The following is a 19,898-nucleotide window of genomic DNA, read 5'->3' on the forward strand; positions in this document are numbered from 1 at the left end:
TGGATAGATGCCCAGGACTGGGCTGTTTGTTTTTTAATACTCTTTTTTTTTTTTTTTTGGTCTTTTTGGGCCACACCCATGTCATGTGGAAGTTCCTGGGCAAGGGGTCAAACCCACACCACAGCAGGGACCTGAGCCACTGCAGTGACAACTCTAAATCTTTCACCTGCTGAGCTGCAAAATAACTCCTTCATACTCTTAACAGTGCACTTCACAAAGCCAAAGTTTTCATTGTGATAAAGCCACATTGATCACATTTTTCTTCCATTGAGAGTTGTTTTATTGATGTATCTACCCTCTTTATCTATCTCAAAGTCACAAAGATTTTTATCCCATGTTTTCTATCAGAAGTTTTATAAATTTATGATTTATTTAGGTTCATGATCCAATTTTAGTTAATTTTTGACAAATTTAATGTTCATTTTTTATCATTCCATTTTATAGCACTATTTTTTTAAAAATACATTTCTTATTCTATTGACTAATTTTTATACCTTTGTCAAAAATTGGCTGATTATATTTCTGTGTGTCTACTTCTGGATGCTCTATTCTGCTTCACAGATATATATGTGTATTCCTTGACAATTCCTCACTGCCTTGACTATATGATTACTGTAGTTTCATAGTAGCTCTTAAATCAGGTTGTGTGAATCCTCTTTTCTTTTTGAATAAGTTATCTTGGTTATTCTTATTTCTTTGTCTTTCCATATACATTTTAGAATTGCCTTGTGTGTTCTACAAAATATTCTACTATATTTTAATACAATTACATTGAATTTACCAATTTATTTAAAGAAAATTGATATCTTACTAATACAGAGTTTTTCAATGTGTGAACACAGCATATCTCTCCATTAAATAGAGTTCTTTGAATTTTTTTTATCAATGTTCAGTAGTTTTCAGTGTTCAACTATCATACATATTTGGTTGATTTTTACCTGTTTACTTCATTTTGCAGTGCTATGATAAATGATACTTTTTTTAATGTCAAACTGCAAATGTTCACTGCTAGAATATAGACATGATTGGATGTTCACATCTTTCAAACTTGCTGACTAGCTTATTAGTTCTAGGCATTTCTTTGTAGAGTCTTTTATTTTTTCTTTGTATAAAAATTACCAACTATAAATATGCACAATTTTATTTCATCCTTTATATTATCTTGTTTCTTTTCTTATAATATTCTGCTGACTATAAATCATAAAATGATATCTTATAGGAATACTGAGAGAGGACACCCTTACATTCTTCCTGATGTTACAGAGAAAACATTCAGTAATTCATCATCAATCAAGTTATCTGTAAGGTGTTTGGAGATGCTCTTTATCAGGTTAAGGAAGATTTTCTTCCATCCCTAGATTTTTGTTGTACATATTTGTCATGAAATTTAGTGGATTTTGTCAAATATGGTTCCTACTACATCTACTGAGATAATGATATGATCTTTCTTCTTTAATTTGGTGACTTATACACTAATTGATTTTTTCAATGTTGAACTAGCCTTGCATTCCTGAAGTAAACACTCAGTCTTAGCCAAAAGGAGTCAAAGTTTTTTATGAAAAAATTATCCCAAAATAGAGACATTTGAATAGTTGTAAAAACTGACAGGATAACCAAAGAAGGAAAGAAAAAATTAAATAAGATATGCAAAGAACAGTTAGAAAAAAAAAACTCATTTCTTATCAATTTTTGTCTTTCTTCCTTTCTTTTGCCACCCCACAGCACATGGAGTTCCTGGGCCAGATCTAGCTGGGGCAACACCAGATCCTTAACCCACTGTGCCAGTCAGGGATCAAACCTAGGTCCCAGAATTCCAGAGACACCACCGATCCCATTGCAGCACAGGAGGAATGTCTCATCATTTTTAAAATTTTATTTAGTTTTTTCACTTCATGTCTTCTAAGTCTACGTGTAAGTTAAGATCATGGTAACTACTCATATATATCTCAAGTACATACACATGCACACACACACACACAAAATCCCAAAGTGTGTTTCTAAATATGACAGGCATTTATTTTATTTCCTCACAAAATTCAAACAGCTGCTCATGCTAGTATTCCTACCTGTCCTTATTGGTTATGCGGTAGCTCAGTTTTCAACATTGAGCTCTGACATGCTGAATGCTTGGCTTCTAGGGTCACTGTGCCTTTCAGCAACAGGCTGGCAAAAGGGAAGCAGCACAGAAAGGCATGTGTGGAAGGTCTTCAGGGATAAGGCTGAAAGAGGTTAAGTGTTCTGCCCTTTGTTTCCCAGTGGATTAAATTTAGTCACATGACCATGTTCTGCACATTAAGCTGGTTTAATTGTGTGCCTAGGAAGAAGAGCAACTAGGTTAAATAGGTCTCTCTCACCCCATTGATGGTTGTTGCATAGTTGATCATGAATATTAATATTCTTAAACAATACCAACAAATTTATAACTTGAATTTGGGGGTTTTGTTTGTTTTTAAAAACAAACAAACACATCAATAGAGTTAAAATAAATATGAAGTAATGCTTCCACTCTTCACGTGGAGTTCTGAATATCTGAAGCAATATCAGCTTATATTTATGAGTTATATACTTATATATACTTATGCAATGCTTTTCTTACATAAAAATGCTTACATTTTTCTTCATAATAACATAGTTTTAGAAACATATATAAAATGATTGTTCTTTCATACATTTAAACATTTGTTTTCTTAGATGTGAGGGTATAAAATATATATATATATATATACATCTTTGGTATATTCTTCAATATGCCATGTATAGTGGGACATATAAAATATTAATTTGTTCACATTTTCATTTTTACTTAGCATTGTAATTTTTAGAAATGCATTTTAAAAGGTGGTATAATTCAGTATAAATATAATTTGGATATTTTATTATATTTTTATATAATATCAATCAGTAAGCTGATGATGATATATTTACATCTGTCCATGTAGTTTTACAAAGTTTTAATTACTAGCATGAGTTCAGTTCTTTAAGACTAAGTAATGCAGAAAATGATTCCCAAGTTTCCTTCAAAGGACTTTGGGTATTTCACCCCTATTGTCATACTAAGAAAGAACTAGAAGTAATACTGAATATAAAAATGAGTGGAAAGATGGCTTAATGATGAAATTTAGTAATTTGGAAAAGAATGCCCTCAAAACAAAGACTTAAATATTCAGATTTTGTGAATAATTGAGCTATTTCTGATATTACTATAATAGAAATTAAATTGTCGAAACTTATGCTTGTTAGAACCAAATGATTCTTTTCTAAATAATAACTGCAAAGAAAATATTCAGCCTCTAAGCTGAGCCTAACATATTTGTATGCAGTGCTGTGAGGGAAAAAAAAATGAAATATCATTTTTGAATTATATATTATGTAAGACTCTTTTTAATATGCTTCAGAATACCTCAACAATGATAGCAAATACAGCAATTATGGAGTAAAAATGTTATGTTAAGCATAATAATATTCATAATAAAATAATATTTACATTGAGATTTGGATTTTATTATGTTGGTGTTTTATTTACACTTTGAGTTGTAACATAAATAACACTAGGTTAATTCAAGTCTAGCTTAATTTCATTTTTCAAACTTTGCTTTTATACATATTTGCATAATTTCTAGCAAACAGTAATACAGTAATTCAGCTCCCTATAACCTCCTCTAACCATGTCATTCATAATTGCAGAAAATAGAAATTAACCTTTATACAAGTTCAACAGCATAATACTCTTTGCTGTCACGGAAAAGGTAGCAGGTGTGGCAGTGGGCTGCCGTCATTTGTCAACCTAGGTACACCATCATGGTGGCATCGAGAGGAAAATTAGGAGTTCCTGTCGTGGCTCAGTGGTTAACAAATTTGACTAGGAACCATGAGGTTGTGGGTTCGGTCCCTGCCCTTGCTCAGTGGGTTAACCATCCGGCATTGCCGTGAGCTGTGGTGTAGGTTGAAGACACAGTTCGGATCCCGCATTGCTGTGGCTGTGTCGTAGGCCGGTGGCTACAGCTCCAATTCAACCTCTAGCCTGGGAACCTCCATATGCCACGGGAGCGGCCCAAGAAATGGCAAAAAGACAAAAATAAATAAAATAAATAAATAAATAAATAAATAAAATTAGTGTTTTAAAAGAAAATTATGCTAATATAAAAGTAATGCTTCTCAATGCTATTATTCGCACTCTGTTCCAGCAGAATGATAATGAGAACCAAATCTCTTCTGAATTTCCAAACTATCTTTTTCTTATAAGAAAGTGTTTCTTAGATTCCTTTTTAGATGATATGCGTGAAGAATTAAACATATTGAAGGGGCTTAATACACTGTAAATGAGTTGGATGTAACCTAAAGTTTAGTCATAATTAGGTACTATTGTAATTTCTCACATGATGAGTTTATCTTTTTTTAAAAATCTAAATTTTCAATATCTATGATACTTAGAGTTTTAAAACACATTAGGATCCCTTCTCTTCTTAACACACGTTTAATATCTTAGTAAACAACATGTCAAAAATGTCTTCTTCCATGTGACTCAAATTTACAACCTAAGCTTGAAGCCTGAACTTGCCCTAGCAATGTAAACTTCAGAAGGTAGATTAATCTCTCTTAATGTTTGATTTCTTTATACGTTAAAAAAATGGTAACCACTTTACTTAAATTGTCATCACAAGGGTCGAAGATATCACGTGTATAAAATTGCTTTGTGGATTTTAAAGCACAATATGTCATTAAAATAAAATTGTTACTTAATATTGCTTGAGAAAAATTAAAATCTACTAAATTAAGTAAGCCAGTATTGAGACAAAATAGGCAATGCATGGTTTGAAGAATCCAAATATTGAAAACTGGTTTTGCATTTTTCTGGCTGGGTCCAAAACCCAATAAATCAAGAAGATATCAAGTAGCAGAATAATCTGGTTAAATGTGAAGCCTCCTTTCCACCACTTCTATGTGGCAAGGGTTAAGGCTGAGGATAAGCAGGTCACATTTAAAAAAACTAAAAAGTCTGAGGCAGGTGCACGAGCCTCAGGGTAAGGAAGCCAAAGAACAGACAAGTGTCTTCCTCCATCACAGAGCTAAAACCAGCAAGAAATGGGATTTTTCACACTGACTAATGTTCATAATTTCTAAGCAGATTGAGTAAAACTTCTCAGCATCTATCAATCCATTAAATTATATTCAGCAAAATTCCTGTGGTAAAACAAAGATGGCCACAAAGTCTTTTCACTCTTTCTTCTAATTCTTCTCCTGTTGAATCTGAAGAGGTTTCTTAACTTATGTGCTTACAAAATCAGGCAATGGTCTAGATTTTGTCTATAGACCAGACTTTGTGACTCCTATTTAGGAGTAAACCAGGTTTAACCAGTAAGTAAAAACTGAGTGGTTCTCTATCCCATAGCACTCTTTACTACATCCTTAGAAAATCCCAACTAGTACTTCATAATTTTCAAGTGACATTTAAGAGACTCCTATGTGTTAGTTCTTTTAGGAATGAGATAGGCTGGGACCTGAGACGCTTTGCTGCTGTGGCTGCAGTGCTTGCACCTGGACAAACATTCTCCTCAAGCAACAAAATGCAAAGAAACTATAAAGGACTAAAAATAACTGTGTACATGTGCAGCTGGAGCAAGAATATTAAAAACAAACAAAAACCAACAACTTGACTGCCATTTCTGAGGAGTCTAGAGCAAAAGCAGGGTAGATCATGTGCTCTTTGCACATGATACCACCAAAAGAATGGGCAGACCACCTAAGCCACCCCTATAGCCCTACCCTTCGATCTGCCCTACCTCAGCCGCACCTAAGGAACCAGCTTGCCCCCCTCAGGGAATAAGCGAGCAAGGAGACCCGTTGCTTGCTTTCTCTCCCTTCTGCTACAGGGGCCTCAATAAAGCCATGCCTAAATTTCTTGTCTGGCCTCTTATCAACTTCTATTGACATCACCAAAGGGCCGTGAACCCAGGTCAGTAACAGTAACATACACAAATGCAATGTTCTGAGTTATATCAAATTCTTGTCCGTAGACATCAAACTGCCAGAAGACTTCCTAAATTGAAAGCATTTTGTTTTATTCCTGCACATGGTGCCCATTTGTAGTGTGGTGAGTATACAAATCCAGTCACTTGTATTTCTACTAAAATACAATAATCTTGGAAAGAAATGAACCAATTATGTTTAGGTTAAAAAGATAGAGAAGAGTGAATTGGAGAGGGAGAATGTAAGAGGAATCAAGAATCTTTCCTAAAATTCAGACAATCACCTGAGTGCATTGTGGTTATCAATGAGAAGTGGCGATACCAGTGTGATGGATTGTAAACATCGCCACCCTCTTCCATTCCCCCCTTAAAAGGGGTGGAACCTACTGACCAGTTCTTACGTCTGGGTTGGCCATGTGACTTCTTCTGGACAATAGAACATTAGCAAAAGTCACACTCAAAGAGACTTGAAAAGTCCTTGTACATTTCAGTTTGTTCTCTTAAGAACTTAGAACTCTCCCAGCCTTTTGGGGACAATTCCAGAATATCCTGTACACATGGAGACAGGACCAAGTTGATAGCCGTTCCAGCCAAAGCCTTTATGAAACAGCCCCAGTAAGTGACCATGAGCCAATCAGCAGAGACCAGAGTTATGCAGTAGTGTCAAAACCAACAGCCGCCCTGCAGAATTGTGAGCTGAATGAACAGTTGTTGTCTTAAGCCACACTCATTTGGGGTTTATATTAGTTAAGTCTTCTGTAACACAGTGCGACAAACTTAGTAACTTAAAGCAACATACTTCTCTTATTTCAGTTTCCACTGGTCCCAAATCAAGTAAGCTGTGTCCTCCATTAGAAGTCCTCCACTAGGGTCTCCTAAGGTTGAAATTGTGTCAGTGAGGCTATGCTTTTATCTAGAAGCTTGACTGGAAAAGAATGTACTTTCAGGCACATCAGCTTTTTGGTACAATTTGTTTCCACCTGGGGATAGTACAGAGGGCTAGGCTTCTTGCCAGCTGGAAGCTGGAGGCTTCCCAAAGGACCTTGCCCTATAGGTTTTCCCAGTGTGGCTGCTTCCTTCTTTAGCAAGGAGTGTAAATAGAGTGAATCTACCAGCAAGACCAACAAAACCAACTCTTCCATGGTCAATGACTTCAAGGAAATGACATCACATCACCCTTGCCACATTCTGCTGGTTAGAAGCAAGTCACAGATTCTACCTGCCCTGGAGGGATGAGGTTATACAAGGTCATGAACACCCCCAAAGAGATCTACCACAAGGTCATTTGCCAAATAGGAGAAATCCACCCACACAACCAGGTAAGAGGCAGTTACTTTTATGAAGGCATTATTATACTATGCTTCAAAGAGTAGGTTCTGTAGCTGGACTGCCTGATTTTACTAGGTCTGCCACATAGCTGAGTGACATGGGGTGATCCATCTAACTTCATCCCAAACTACATAAACCATTTCTACTTTTACAATCTTCATAGACTTTTTTTTTTCACACAAATACTAACGTTTAATCTTGTTTTCAAAGTCCAAGAATGAAAACTTGCAATTAAACACTGAGCAAGCCACATGTTTAGGTAATATTTCTTAAAATGTCTTAAAGAAAAAAATATGATACAGTATCTAAATTTTCAGTGGCATATATATGCTACCAATACATGTTCTGAAATGTGGTAGGCCACATCAGTCCTGAATTAATTTTTAATTAAAAAAAACAAACTGAGCTTTATACTTTTTCTACGCCACTATAGTTTTCTTTCACCTCATTTTACGTCTTTTTTTTTTTTGTCTTTTTTGCTATTTCTTTGGGCCGCTCCTGCGGCACATGGAGATTCCCAGGCTAGGGGTCGAATCAGAGCTGTAGCCACCGGCCTAGGCCAGAGCCACAGCAACGGCAGGATCCGAGCCGAGTCTGCAACCTACACCACAGCTCACGGCAACGCGGGATCATTAACCCACTGAGCAAGGGCAGGGACCGAACCCACAACCTCATGGTTCCTAGTCGGATTCGTTAACCACTGCACCACAACGGGAACTCCCTTTCACCTCATTTTAATGTCAATCTTCACTTTATGCTGTTTTCAGTTTTCTTCCAAAAATCTTCCAACGGTAGTCCTCTGTCTGATCTGAGGTCTTATCAGATCAGTTTTAATTGGACTGAGTGTCACCTTAAGATTTAATGTCTTCACTGGTCCCATTGACCTCATTCTTAGTGTCACTTTCCTTTGATTCAGTGTTTGTGTCTTCACTCTGTTTTTCTCAACTGCTGGACTTCACACTACTTTTTTTATCATCAGATCCCCTCTTTTCTTTCCACTTGGATTTTCTTTCTTGTTCTCTGTCCCAATTTTTATGACTTCCGATTGTGGCTTTTTGGTTTTCTTCTATCCTGACTATGGGATCTATGCTTTCTTTCTGATCTGTCATGGCATCTGCTTCTTCACTGGTCTCTTCTTCTGCTTCACTTTCTTTCTCTACTTTGTTGATCTTTTATGGTCCCGAGACCTGCTGCTTCTTCGGTCAGAAGTTCGGCTTGAGTACTGACTCCATGATCGACTCCTCTTTCTTCTTTCTCTGTCTCGAGCCCTTTCTTTTTCTCTTTCTTCTTCTTCTCTTTGTCTTTTCCTCTCTCTTTCTTTCTCTCTCCCTTTCTTTTTCTCTTTCTTATCAGTCTTGCTTCTCCTTTTTCAAACACTCATCACGATCAGGTTCTTCAGTTCTTTTTCTTAACTTTTCTTTTAATTCTTCTACAGTAGCTTTTATTTTGGCATAGCCCATGTGCTGTTTTCCCATCAAGTGGTCATCTACCCGGGACTGGGCATCTCCCACTATCAAAAAGGCTCCACATACTTCACAAACTTCCATCTATTTTTCTTGGACAGCAAAACTTTCAGTTGTCAAAGTTGTGGACCTAAGCAATTCTCTCTCTTCTTTTAATTGTTCTACCAATTTCATCATTCCTTGGGCTTCTTCTACTTTTCCTTCAAATCCCAATTCTTCAATCTGATGCAGGAGTACATCAATTTTATCTGCTAGAACCTGAATTTTTTCTTCATTTTTGCCTTTTGGGCCAGCTGCCCCAGAAGACTGCTGGTTTTGAGATAATGCCAAAGGAGCATGGCCTCATCTAATTCTATGCTCTACTTCTGCAAGTAAGCTCTGTACATATTGCAAAAAAACTCTTGTAGCCAATCTTCATAAAATGAGAACTCTTCTCATACTGTTTTCGTAGATTTTCATCATGAATTTTTTCACATGGCCCAAGATCAGAATGAATGTTTGTGAATAATTCCACTGGACAAAACCCACAAAGATAATATTTACAAATGCTCTGGTGGTCCCACCGCATGTTGCTGCACTTCTCACCTGGGGTGAGGTTTCTCTCCCAGCTCATTGATTCATCCAACAACTGCGCAGCCAAAATCATGGTGCTTTCTTCGGGTGGCTGCTCCCACCAGCCCTGGCACCCTCCAAAGAAAATGCTGGCGACACAGTCGCCAACCCCCTCAGGCCCACTCACAGGCCTCAAAGCCTCCTCTAAACAGGAGCTGACAAGACAAAAAAAATCTCATAGACTTTACCTATGGGAATTCCTACTAAACACACAAACAAGTCACAACCATACGGATACCTTTTACTCATATCATAAAAAGAAAAAGAAAATGAACATAAGGTGTTGTATTTAACACAATTTTGTTCCCAAACATGACTTCCCAGGAAGGAAAAAAAAATCCATCAGCATCAATCCTGTAGAAAACAGCAAAATACAAATTGGCCTCAGGAAGTTTTCCGTGACATAAGTATTGGAGTCCTTGAAACAGTAATTTGAGTTTGGGATTCATGCTGCAGGGATTTTACTGCATTGTATGGATGGCTAGGATTTCCCACCTCTTTTTACACAAAACTAAAAGTAGGAAAACACTGAAATTTAAATAGATTTTTACCTAAACTTAAAAGGCAGGATATAACAGTTAGGAGAATAAACAGTCCATTCTTACGTGAACAAAGTAATTCCTTTAAATGTCATTCTTCTGTTGAAACCAGAAAGTACTGTCTATAATAGCTCTCCCATGACACACATTATTTACTCATCTGATTTCTAATACATATGACCAATTCCAATTTAGGGTGAGTATTAAGTGTCATACATCAAAATAATATAAAAATGAAACATTATTTTGTTCTTGCATTTTTTATTTTCAACTTTTGGGAAATTCAAGAGTATATTAAAATAAACCTGACATTTTAAGGCTTTAGAGGAATAATTCACTCATTGCCTATGAACAAAAAATGTGACAACATAACTACATTGTTTTAATTTTTATTAATGGCAAGTGTGTGGCATCATAGCTTTAGAAATCTAGATCTTTTCTGAAGCAAAATATTTTTTCTTTATTGTATTATGCTACTTGCTGATACACAAAGATCACTTACTATTTGTTGCCCTACACTCTTTTAGTGATTTGTTGATATTACCTAAAAATATGTGTTAATGAAAAATATTCTCTTATGAAAAATATCTGAAATTTACCTTCAGCTGACAAAAAAGAAAATACACCTTCTTTTTAAGTCATTTAGGACATTGCAAACTCGTGAGTTGGAAAAGTAACTTGTAGGATCATTAGGATGCTAAGATGTAAGAATGTGAGAAAGAAAAGCCCTGAGTATTAATCATCATGATCTGCACCTGGTTTCAATCATGACGTTCTTCCTATGCCTCAACCATTTTGGAATACAAATTTCAGTGCTTGCACAACTGGAATACAATGCCACTTTCCAGATAGGGAAAAGTCATTAAGAGTACACAAATAGACCACAATATGACTTTGTAAGAGGGAACTATGAAATTTACTGAAGGGTAGGATTTTTTTTTTTTTAATGTTTAGTTTGTCCAGAACTCCTTTTCTTAAATAGCCTGAAAGTAAATGCAGAGAAGATCATGTTGCCTGTCGGGGATTACTTTACATGGAGTCCATAAATACTAGAGTGATTACCATTTAACATGGGAGCCATTGCTTGGGTCCGAAAATAAGCTTCCCTGAATGGCTCCAAAGGGTAGAAGTTCTGCTACCAAGGGAACAAACTTGATTTTTCCACTTATTTTTTAATGACTTCCTGCAGGCAAAAACCTGCAACCAAAATCCTACTAACATCTGTTTGTTGGTATGAGTCTTATTTAGAACCCCAGTACTAGGTAATTATTCACTATTTGCTGGCAGTAAGCTTTTGTAGTTCACAATGTTTTGCAACATTTATGCTATAATAAATAAAGGAATTAAAAAAACCTCTTCTTAAAAATACTCATTTGTATAGAGCCTCAGTGAAACAAACTGGAGAGCTTATACTGTTTATGGCTAGAAGAGTCACAGCTTAAAGTACACATTTATCCTTAATGAAAGAAGGAAACTGTTATGTTTTTCATCTAAATCAGGTCTGCTATTTTAATGATCAAGGGAAACTTCATATTGTAATTTATGCTATTATGCAAGTCATCTGGTAGAGTACTTTATCTTTAATATTTCCTTTTAAGGCACTCTGACTTCACTGAAAAATAATGGCTTTTGACCTAGAAAAATGTGAACTTGAGCCTAGACCTGACTTTGAGATAGTAGGAAAAACTCTTAACCTTTTTAAACAGCTTTTCTCTTATATTATATGGAGAGAGCAAAGAGTAGAGAATAATTTAAAAGACGTAGGGTATAGGTCTGTGCCTAGCACTGTGAAAGAGTATCTTTTTTTTGTTGTTATTGGAGGCTAAAGAATGTCCCCCAGGATATCAGGACCTAATTCCCACAACGCATGCATATTATCTTACGTGACATAGAGATGTGATCATTTGTAAAGATTTTGAGAAGGGGACATTATCCCAGATGATGTTGGGGGAATGGTGCTAAAGGCAGTCATACCTGAACTTATAATAGAGAGGCTGAGGGTGCATTACCATAGAGAGAGAAGACACACAAGAACTGTGCATGGAGACAGGTGTGGGAGTGTGATGATGGATGCAAGTCAAGGAAAGCCTATGTGACTAGAAGATGGAAGAAGGAGCTCATTCTCTCCTGGAGCCTCCAGAGGGTGCACGGCCCCACTGACACCAGGATTTCCACCAATGATACTGAATTTGGACACCTTGTACCCAGCACTTGAGCATCTTTCTTCAACTTGTAATTCTTGACTGTCTCCATGACTAGTAGAGTGCTCTTGATCATTTACAGGTATGTGGGACTGACTCACAAAGGATCTGTACTGTGGGATGAGAGAAACCCTAGAGCTATGACCCAGGAAGGAATGACTGAGGAGCCCCAAGTCATCACACATATGATGTCTGAGAAGGGCACTGAAGTTGTAGAGCATTCACAGGAGTGACAAAGAATGGGAAAAAGGAATCTCAAATGTTGTACATACATGAGGCAAAAAAGATGATGCAAAAGTACTAGGTGGTGTTGATGTTTTCTTAATGTGAACTTCTTCCACTAAAATGGAGGAAACACGTGAGGAAACGTTGAATTCTGAGACCTGGTAGTAAAGGACACAATGCAAACCACTCCTGGGGTTGGAGTGATGGACTTGGATGGATATGCATGTATGCAAATACATTTCACTCAAGAAATACAATCGATAGCTGTTCTTCCCTTGAGTATCTGACCCTTGTGGGTGAGAGACATCCTCATAATTCTCTTTACCTAAAAGTACATCTGTCCTAAAAGAGGAAGATAACTGGCCTGGCCCAAGGTGCACCATAGGGTATGAAATAGAGTGGGGTGCAGGTTAGTATGATGCATAGAGACTCCAATTATGATAGAAGGCAGGGGCTCTGAAAGACAACAAAGTTGACAGGAGAGAGAGATGGTCCTTAGTAAGATCCAGTTGAGTCCAAAACACTCATTAGAGAAAAGAAATTGAAGGAGCCTCAAAACCAGACTAATTATGCTGACAGGAGCAATTATTTTTCTTTTTTTTCTTTTTCTTTTTCAGCCACACCCAGCATATAGAATCTCCCAGGCCTAGGATCAAATCCAAGGTACAACTGCAACCTGCATCAATGCCAGGTCCTTAATCCACTGCTCCCTGGGCTAGGGACTGAATCAGCATCTTCACAGAGACAAGCTGGATCAAGAACTGGCTTCAGCACAGCAGGAACTCCAAGGTTTTGTTTTTCCTTTTCTTTCTGATAGTAGAGCTACATGGTGGTTCATTGTTTTAAATTAACTGTAGAGTACATTAGATTTTTGAATTGCTTTGTGTACAGTTTCTGTATCTGAAGTGAGGTTTTGTATTATTTTTCCCTGAGTTAAAATAACTACTCAGGTATTTTGGTGAAGAATATTTCTAAGGGAGCAAAACATTTTTTTTTTAAGCATAGCCAATATTTTTAAACTCAGCATATGCAAATTAGTAGATATTACAATTTTAATAATAATACATCAATCACTTCCACATCTTTCTAATTTTGAAGGCATTTACTCGTGTAGAGGAAGTATATCTGCCGTGATATTGAGGCACGAATAGGCTTAGCCTTTTGGGAAAAGCAGAAACAGATTCCAGTGTTTGGAATGCTGGGTAAATGGCCCAGATAACAAGACTCAACAGGGGATTTGCAGTCATATTGAGAAGATCTTATATGAGGAGGAGAAGAGTTTAGAGTCTGGAAAAAAAATATGCAATATATATATATATAAATCTTTAATAAAAGAAGAGTTTAGAGTCAAAGTACATAGGAGGCATTAAAGGAGAAAAACTAGAGGCTGAGTAACCATGTTAGGCAAAGGAAGGGAAATGGGGAAATAATTTTTAGACAAGAGATAATGCAGGCCTGAACTAAAATAAAAGTGATGCCACAAAGAAAGGACTTTAACAACTAGTGCAGGGTTCATTTTGAAGGTCCCATGGAATGACAAAATGTGGGAGCAAATTCCAATCCTCCTTTGTTCCCTCAACATACTTTCTGATCTGATTACTGTGGCAATACTTGGATCTGCGGCTTTGACGATGTCAAGTAGGTATAATGCCATTGAGTTTATGTTTAATATTTAATATGCAGGAATATACAAAGCAAGAGAACTCTGAATGATAATCTATGCAAGCAAACAAAAACTAAAGCTTTTAATGTTCACATCAAGGTTATGAGCTGTCTGAAATAAGAGGCCATGCTTTTCAGATAATGTTGACTCCAGCAGTAGTTGGCAGACATCAAAAATTGCATTTCCTTATAAGCCAGTCCAAGTTAAAATGAAAATTCTGTCACTTAAAAAATCAATCATAGTGATACACATATAAGCAAGAAGAGTCACTTGAATTTTTGTGACTATTAACTCATTGCCAGGGCATAGAGTTTTGTCTAAAGAAAATAGAAAAGCAGAAATTTGATTATTGATCTTGAATAATAATAACAAACAAGCAAAGTGTGAGGTTTTGTTTTTGTTCCTGAAATAGCATGGCTTTATAGAATAAAATTCACTTTTCTGATTTTTAAAATATTATATTTATTTAAATATATGGCATATGCAGTAGCTGGCTAAAACTCATTAAAATTAAATGAGATTGCTACCAATTACAGTAACTGGCAGAAAAAGCAATTGTCTTTGGAAGTTAAAATTCTTGTCTAGAAGAAGCTATGTGTAAGCTATTCTGAATAACTACTAAGACAAAAGAATTTAATTTTTTATGTGCCACAAAAATACTAGATAGGAGAGTTTGTATTTATTGGTTTCAGCTAATTATAAATCAATTTACTCTATGGCAAAGAATTTTAAATTTCTCAGCCAATAAAAAGTGTAGAGTTCATTTTTCAGTTTAAAACATTTGTATAGCTATAATATTATACTTTTTACACTAGCTTTAAAAATAATATATTGAGGAGATCCTGCTGTGATGCAGTGGGTTAAGAATCCAAATGCAGTGGCTTGGCTCACTGAGAGGAAGCAGGTTCCATCCCAGCTGGGCCCAGTGGGTTAAAGGATCTGGTGTTGCCACAGCTGTGCTGTGGTGTAGGTTGCAGCTACAGCTTGGATTCAATTCTTGACCTGAGAACTTCCATATGGCACAGGTTCAGCTGTAAAAAATAATAATATATTGAAGCTAGATTAGCAATTTCTGTTTGAGATCTTTTTTATACTTTTAAAATACAATAGTAGTTTTCAAGTATTTACCTTATTTTTCTACAATTACATTAATATATGAGAGTATCCATAAAGTGTCCACAAAATTTTGCATTTTCTTTTTGGCATCATAACAGCCAGTCATTTGGGTTATTCAGAGGAATGGTCATACTACTTCATAAACTGTATTGAAGATGAATATTTATATTATCTGAGCCACTGTTGGAGAGGGGCAAATTTCCCCCTCTACCCTCTTGAGTTCGTGTGGCTGAACTAATAATAAAGTAGACATTGGACAGATTAACGGGAGCAAAAGAAACACATTTTCATCATGCACACAGAGGTATAGAAATGGGACCTAAAAAGTGGCTAAAGCAAGCAGCTTTTTTTTAAATTTTAGACAAAAACCAATAAATTTGTAAGAATTGACAGGACAAAGAAACTTAGGCACTGGGTGTTTTGGTAGTGAAGGAACAGAGTTTGGGCTTGAAGTGGTAAATTAAAGAAGTTATAAGGTTGGTGTTTATGGGCTCCCTGGCCCTGAATTTCCTATCTCTGGTGATAAGGATGTCCATTTACCTGCAAATGCAGGGAGGGTAACTTTCACATGAGAGATTTATTTTCTCCTTTCAGGGAGACAGGAGGGCCAGGGTTTCCCTCTTACACTGGCTGCTTCATAAGTACCTTAAATTTAAAACAATCAATATGCTATTGAAGCACATTTTGAGGCAGCCTAGCTTGGGCCCCAATATCACCCATTTTTTAAAACAAGTATGCATTAATCAGGTATATTTTGACTCTTGGCCTCTGATTCCTAGAGTGGGACTTAAAACATTTGAATTTACTTCCATGAGATTTAAAACTGCTGCTATTGGAGGAACACAGGCACACTTCACACCTGCCCCTGATTTTGAAGAGGAAGAAAACCTTGAACATGATTCAAGGGTACAATTAGTACACTGTGGTGGGCAGGCTAATGGGATAAGTGAAGGAATTATAAATAGATTTAAACTGAGACAAGTAATCTCTTGGCCTCTCCTCTGAGATGTCTTCCTCTTTCAAATTTATTCCTCTTTGCATTGGTTTTTTTCTTCATCCTCTCTTGCAACTAGTGCCATAAAACAAATCTCCTGAGACCGATCATTTTGAAATAATTTCCTTTCATTGAGCTTTGTAACAAAACCAGAGGGGTGGTATAAAAAGAGGGGGCTTAGACTGCAGAACACATTCTTCTCAAGAATTTCTTATGGAGAAATATTTTAATTTTTGTTGGGTTTCTCTTACCATTATTACTCACCACTCATTCTTTTGCTCACTCAGCTAAGAAGTATTTATGGAGTTGCTGCCTTAGGCCAGGTAGCGCCATAGGCACTGGTGGATGGGCCCTAAAAGTGGTCAAAGAACCTATTTTCATTGGGATTATCCAAGGGAAGTATGGAACTATAAATAAATCATAAGTAGATATACAGTATGCATTAATTAACAATCCTATGATGAAAAAAAATAAGCAGGTCAATGGGAATTAGCGTTTAAGAAATTTACAAACAAAGAACAGGTCAGCAAGCTACTTGGGAAAGAACAGTCCAAGCAGAAGCCACACTACTTAAGGTGCTTCTGAAGTTAGAGTGTTTGGTCAGTGAAAGATCAGTTAGGAGGCCAGCACAACTGAACTAAAGGAAAGAAAGGAAGGATGATAGAAACGACTCCAAAGACAGCATGAGGAACAGATCACATGTGTCTTTTAGGTCAGCGCCCAACATAGACCTGGGCTGTATTCTTAGTTCTGTGAGAATCTTCTGGGATTACTGTGTCAGAAGAGAGCTCTCTTGCCAAAATCAAGTCAAGAAGATTTGGTCACTCTCTTGGGACAGACCATGATGAAAGATAATATGAGAAAAAGAATGTATATAGATGGTTAACTGGGTCACTATGTTATATAGCAGAAATTGATAACACTGTAAATCCACTATATTCTAATAAAAATAATTTAAAAAAAAGAATGTTTGGACAGCCTATGCAGAAAGAATCATGGATTTATCTAGCCCAGCTTACCACATCCAGTGTACCCTTTGAAATGTTTCATCAGTCGGCTGAATGTCAAAGTTATATGTTGTAATAAATATCATTTCCTTGTTGAAAATGTCTTCTTTGAAGAAAACACGTAAATCACCTTGCATTCAACAAAACCAAAATAATGCCCCTCTTAAGGTGTGGCCATTGTATGAATGAGTGTTTCAGCAGGAGCAAGAATCAAACCCAAATGTCTTGAGAGACTTCAAATAAGATAGCATTTACAGAAGTGTAAAGATATTATAATGAAACAGACAAAAAGCAAAATGTTGATGAACCTAGAGAGTAGTAAGGAGTCAGGTAGCCCACTGAGAGGTGGGGTCATGAAAGAAGAGCTGACTGTCTGAGCTGTAGCTGTGCTGGAGGATGGCTCAGAGGCATGAGAAAGCCCAAAGACCCAGACCAAGCTCTTATTCACCCACTGATCCTGTGACCCCTCTCCTTAGTGGGTTCTGTGGTTCTTCACATCTGTCACCACTTTAAAACTTTAGGCCTCTCCCCTGCTCCTCAGAATCTTTAACTGCTGATGGCTCAGAGCTGCAGCCTTCTCTGGGACATTATCTTTGGCTTCAGGAAACCACCGCACCAAAGGAATCTTCTCTCCCTAGGAACAAGGCAGAATCAAGGACTGGTTGAATTGGGGCTACAAAGGTCTGGCCCTTGCCTCAAATTGGAATAGTTGTGAAGGGCCTTCACATATTTAAAGCTTGCCTGAGAAGGAGTGAAATTGCAAATTCCATCACAGTGCAAGCTGGCTTTTCCCCAAGCCAGTACTTCCTTGCAAGGATACCTCTGGAGAAAATTCACAGTTAATCTCTAAAGAACACTCCATCTCAAAGTATGTTTTCAAGAAATTCAGTCTAAACCAACCACACTTCAGCCAGAAGGGGAGTCCAGGCAATGACCTTCATGGAAGCCAGTCTGCCTGGGCTCAGAGCAGAGGAGAGAAAGGCCAAAAATGGAAGGAGTGGGACTGTGGCTGGGATGCAAACAGAGAATAATGGGAGGTTATCAACAACATCTGGAAGAATCTCATACTTTGCAAATTATTACTTTCTTTCCTTGCTAATATGTTTATGGCAAATTTACACACAAATCATCCTCAAATCTCAATAGTACACAGGTTACCATTTTAATAAACATGTACCACAAATACCCCATTTTTGCTGCACTCTACTCCCACTGTTGAGTTTCAGCCAATGTCTAAATAATGAAAACAATGTTTTTTTATGACATGCATAAAATTTTGGTTTAAGATGTTCAAAACTTCTCTTAAATTTTGTGATTCTCCCCAAGATTCTTAATGATATAAATATAAAGATATATTCTTAAATTAGCTATGGCAATGCTAAAAGACCTAACCAAAATTCCCTTAATTGTAGACGTAATGCATAAAAAGAAGTGTAAAATGACCTTTTTCAAACCCAGTTCCATAATGCTAAAAAAAAAAAAAAATCTACCATTCAAAGATTATGTTTTCTCTGATTTAGACTCATAGCAGAGAGAGGTTGTTCCAAACAAAGTGAATAAATGAGGTAGATTAAGAAATAATCAGTACAGCACAACACAATGAGCTTATGACTTATAGGATTCTTCCATGAGCGTCACTAACCTCATAAATGTCAAAAGTAAGGAAATTCTTGTAGCTAAAGTGGAAAGCTAGCAGATGTAGTAAAAACCTTTTGAATCCTGGATGAAAGAAGAGCTGATTGTCTGAGCTCTAGCTGTGCTGGAGGATGGCTCAGAGGCATAAGAAAGCCCAAAGACCCAGACCCAGCTGTTATTTACCCACTTATCCTGGTACCAGTTCAACTTCATTGAGAGACTTCATAATTATATTCCCTGCCCTATAATTCTCAATCGAGATATATGTCTTTTTGTCTTTTCTATGCCACACTCGTGGCATATGGAGGTTCCCAGGTTATGGGTCTAATCAGAGCTGTAGTCTCCGGCCTGTGCCAGAGCCATAGCAACATGGGATCTGAGCTGCATCTGTGACCTACATCACAGCTCACAGCAATGCCGGATCCTTAACCCACTGAGTGAGGCCAGGGATCGAACCCACAACCTCATGGTTGCTAGTCGGATTCGTTAACCACTGAGCCACTACAGGAACTCCTCAATCAAGATTTTAACCATAGGTAAGAGTACAGAGTGAAAGAGCAGCGTATTTATTAAGATATATCAACCTCCCCCAAAACCCCACACAACTTAAAGCATCCAAATAATGAAACAGGAACATTTGAGTTTCAGTTATCTAACTGATATTCTCAATCATTCATTTCAATTCGATGGTATAAAAAGGTCTTAAGGGAAAGAAAGGACAAAGCATAAGAGTAATTAATTTTCAGGAATTTATTAATTATCAAAAAATATTCTTTTTTACCATTGCTCCTTGACCTGTAGTCTTAAACCTCTCTGCCATTCAAACCTATAAAACACCAGCAACTTTGGCATCAATATCCATATTTTTAACCCTTGTTTTGGGTCTAATAACTTGAGATGATTGTGGTTCTAGTATGTGTAATTTTGGGTAGCTCTCTTGGTTTCATTAAAAAATATTGAAGAATTTTGTTTTGATGAAAATCATTTATTTTATGTCAAAATGTAACTTTATATGAAAATACATTTCTTGTATTTACTATCAATTCTTGATCTAAAGTTAAAGAAGAGACATTTGTTATGCTAACTTTGGTAGCAGTTTGAATTAACAGGATTGAGATTTGAAAACAGAAAATTTTGGAAAATAAATC

At 36.7% G+C, this 19,898-nt stretch overlaps 1 pseudogene; it reads right to left on the reverse strand.

Annotated features, from left to right (window-relative positions):
• Window positions 1–8,022: 8,022 nt before the first annotated feature.
• On the reverse strand, window positions 8,023–9,404 carry LOC125126738 (luc7-like protein 3; annotated as a pseudogene).
• Between the last annotated feature and the right edge of the window lie 10,494 nt (window positions 9,405–19,898).

This window comes from Phacochoerus africanus, chromosome 5 (genome assembly GCF_016906955.1).
Source record: "Phacochoerus africanus isolate WHEZ1 chromosome 5, ROS_Pafr_v1, whole genome shotgun sequence".
Classification (NCBI taxonomy): Eukaryota; Metazoa; Chordata; class Mammalia; order Artiodactyla; family Suidae; genus Phacochoerus; species Phacochoerus africanus.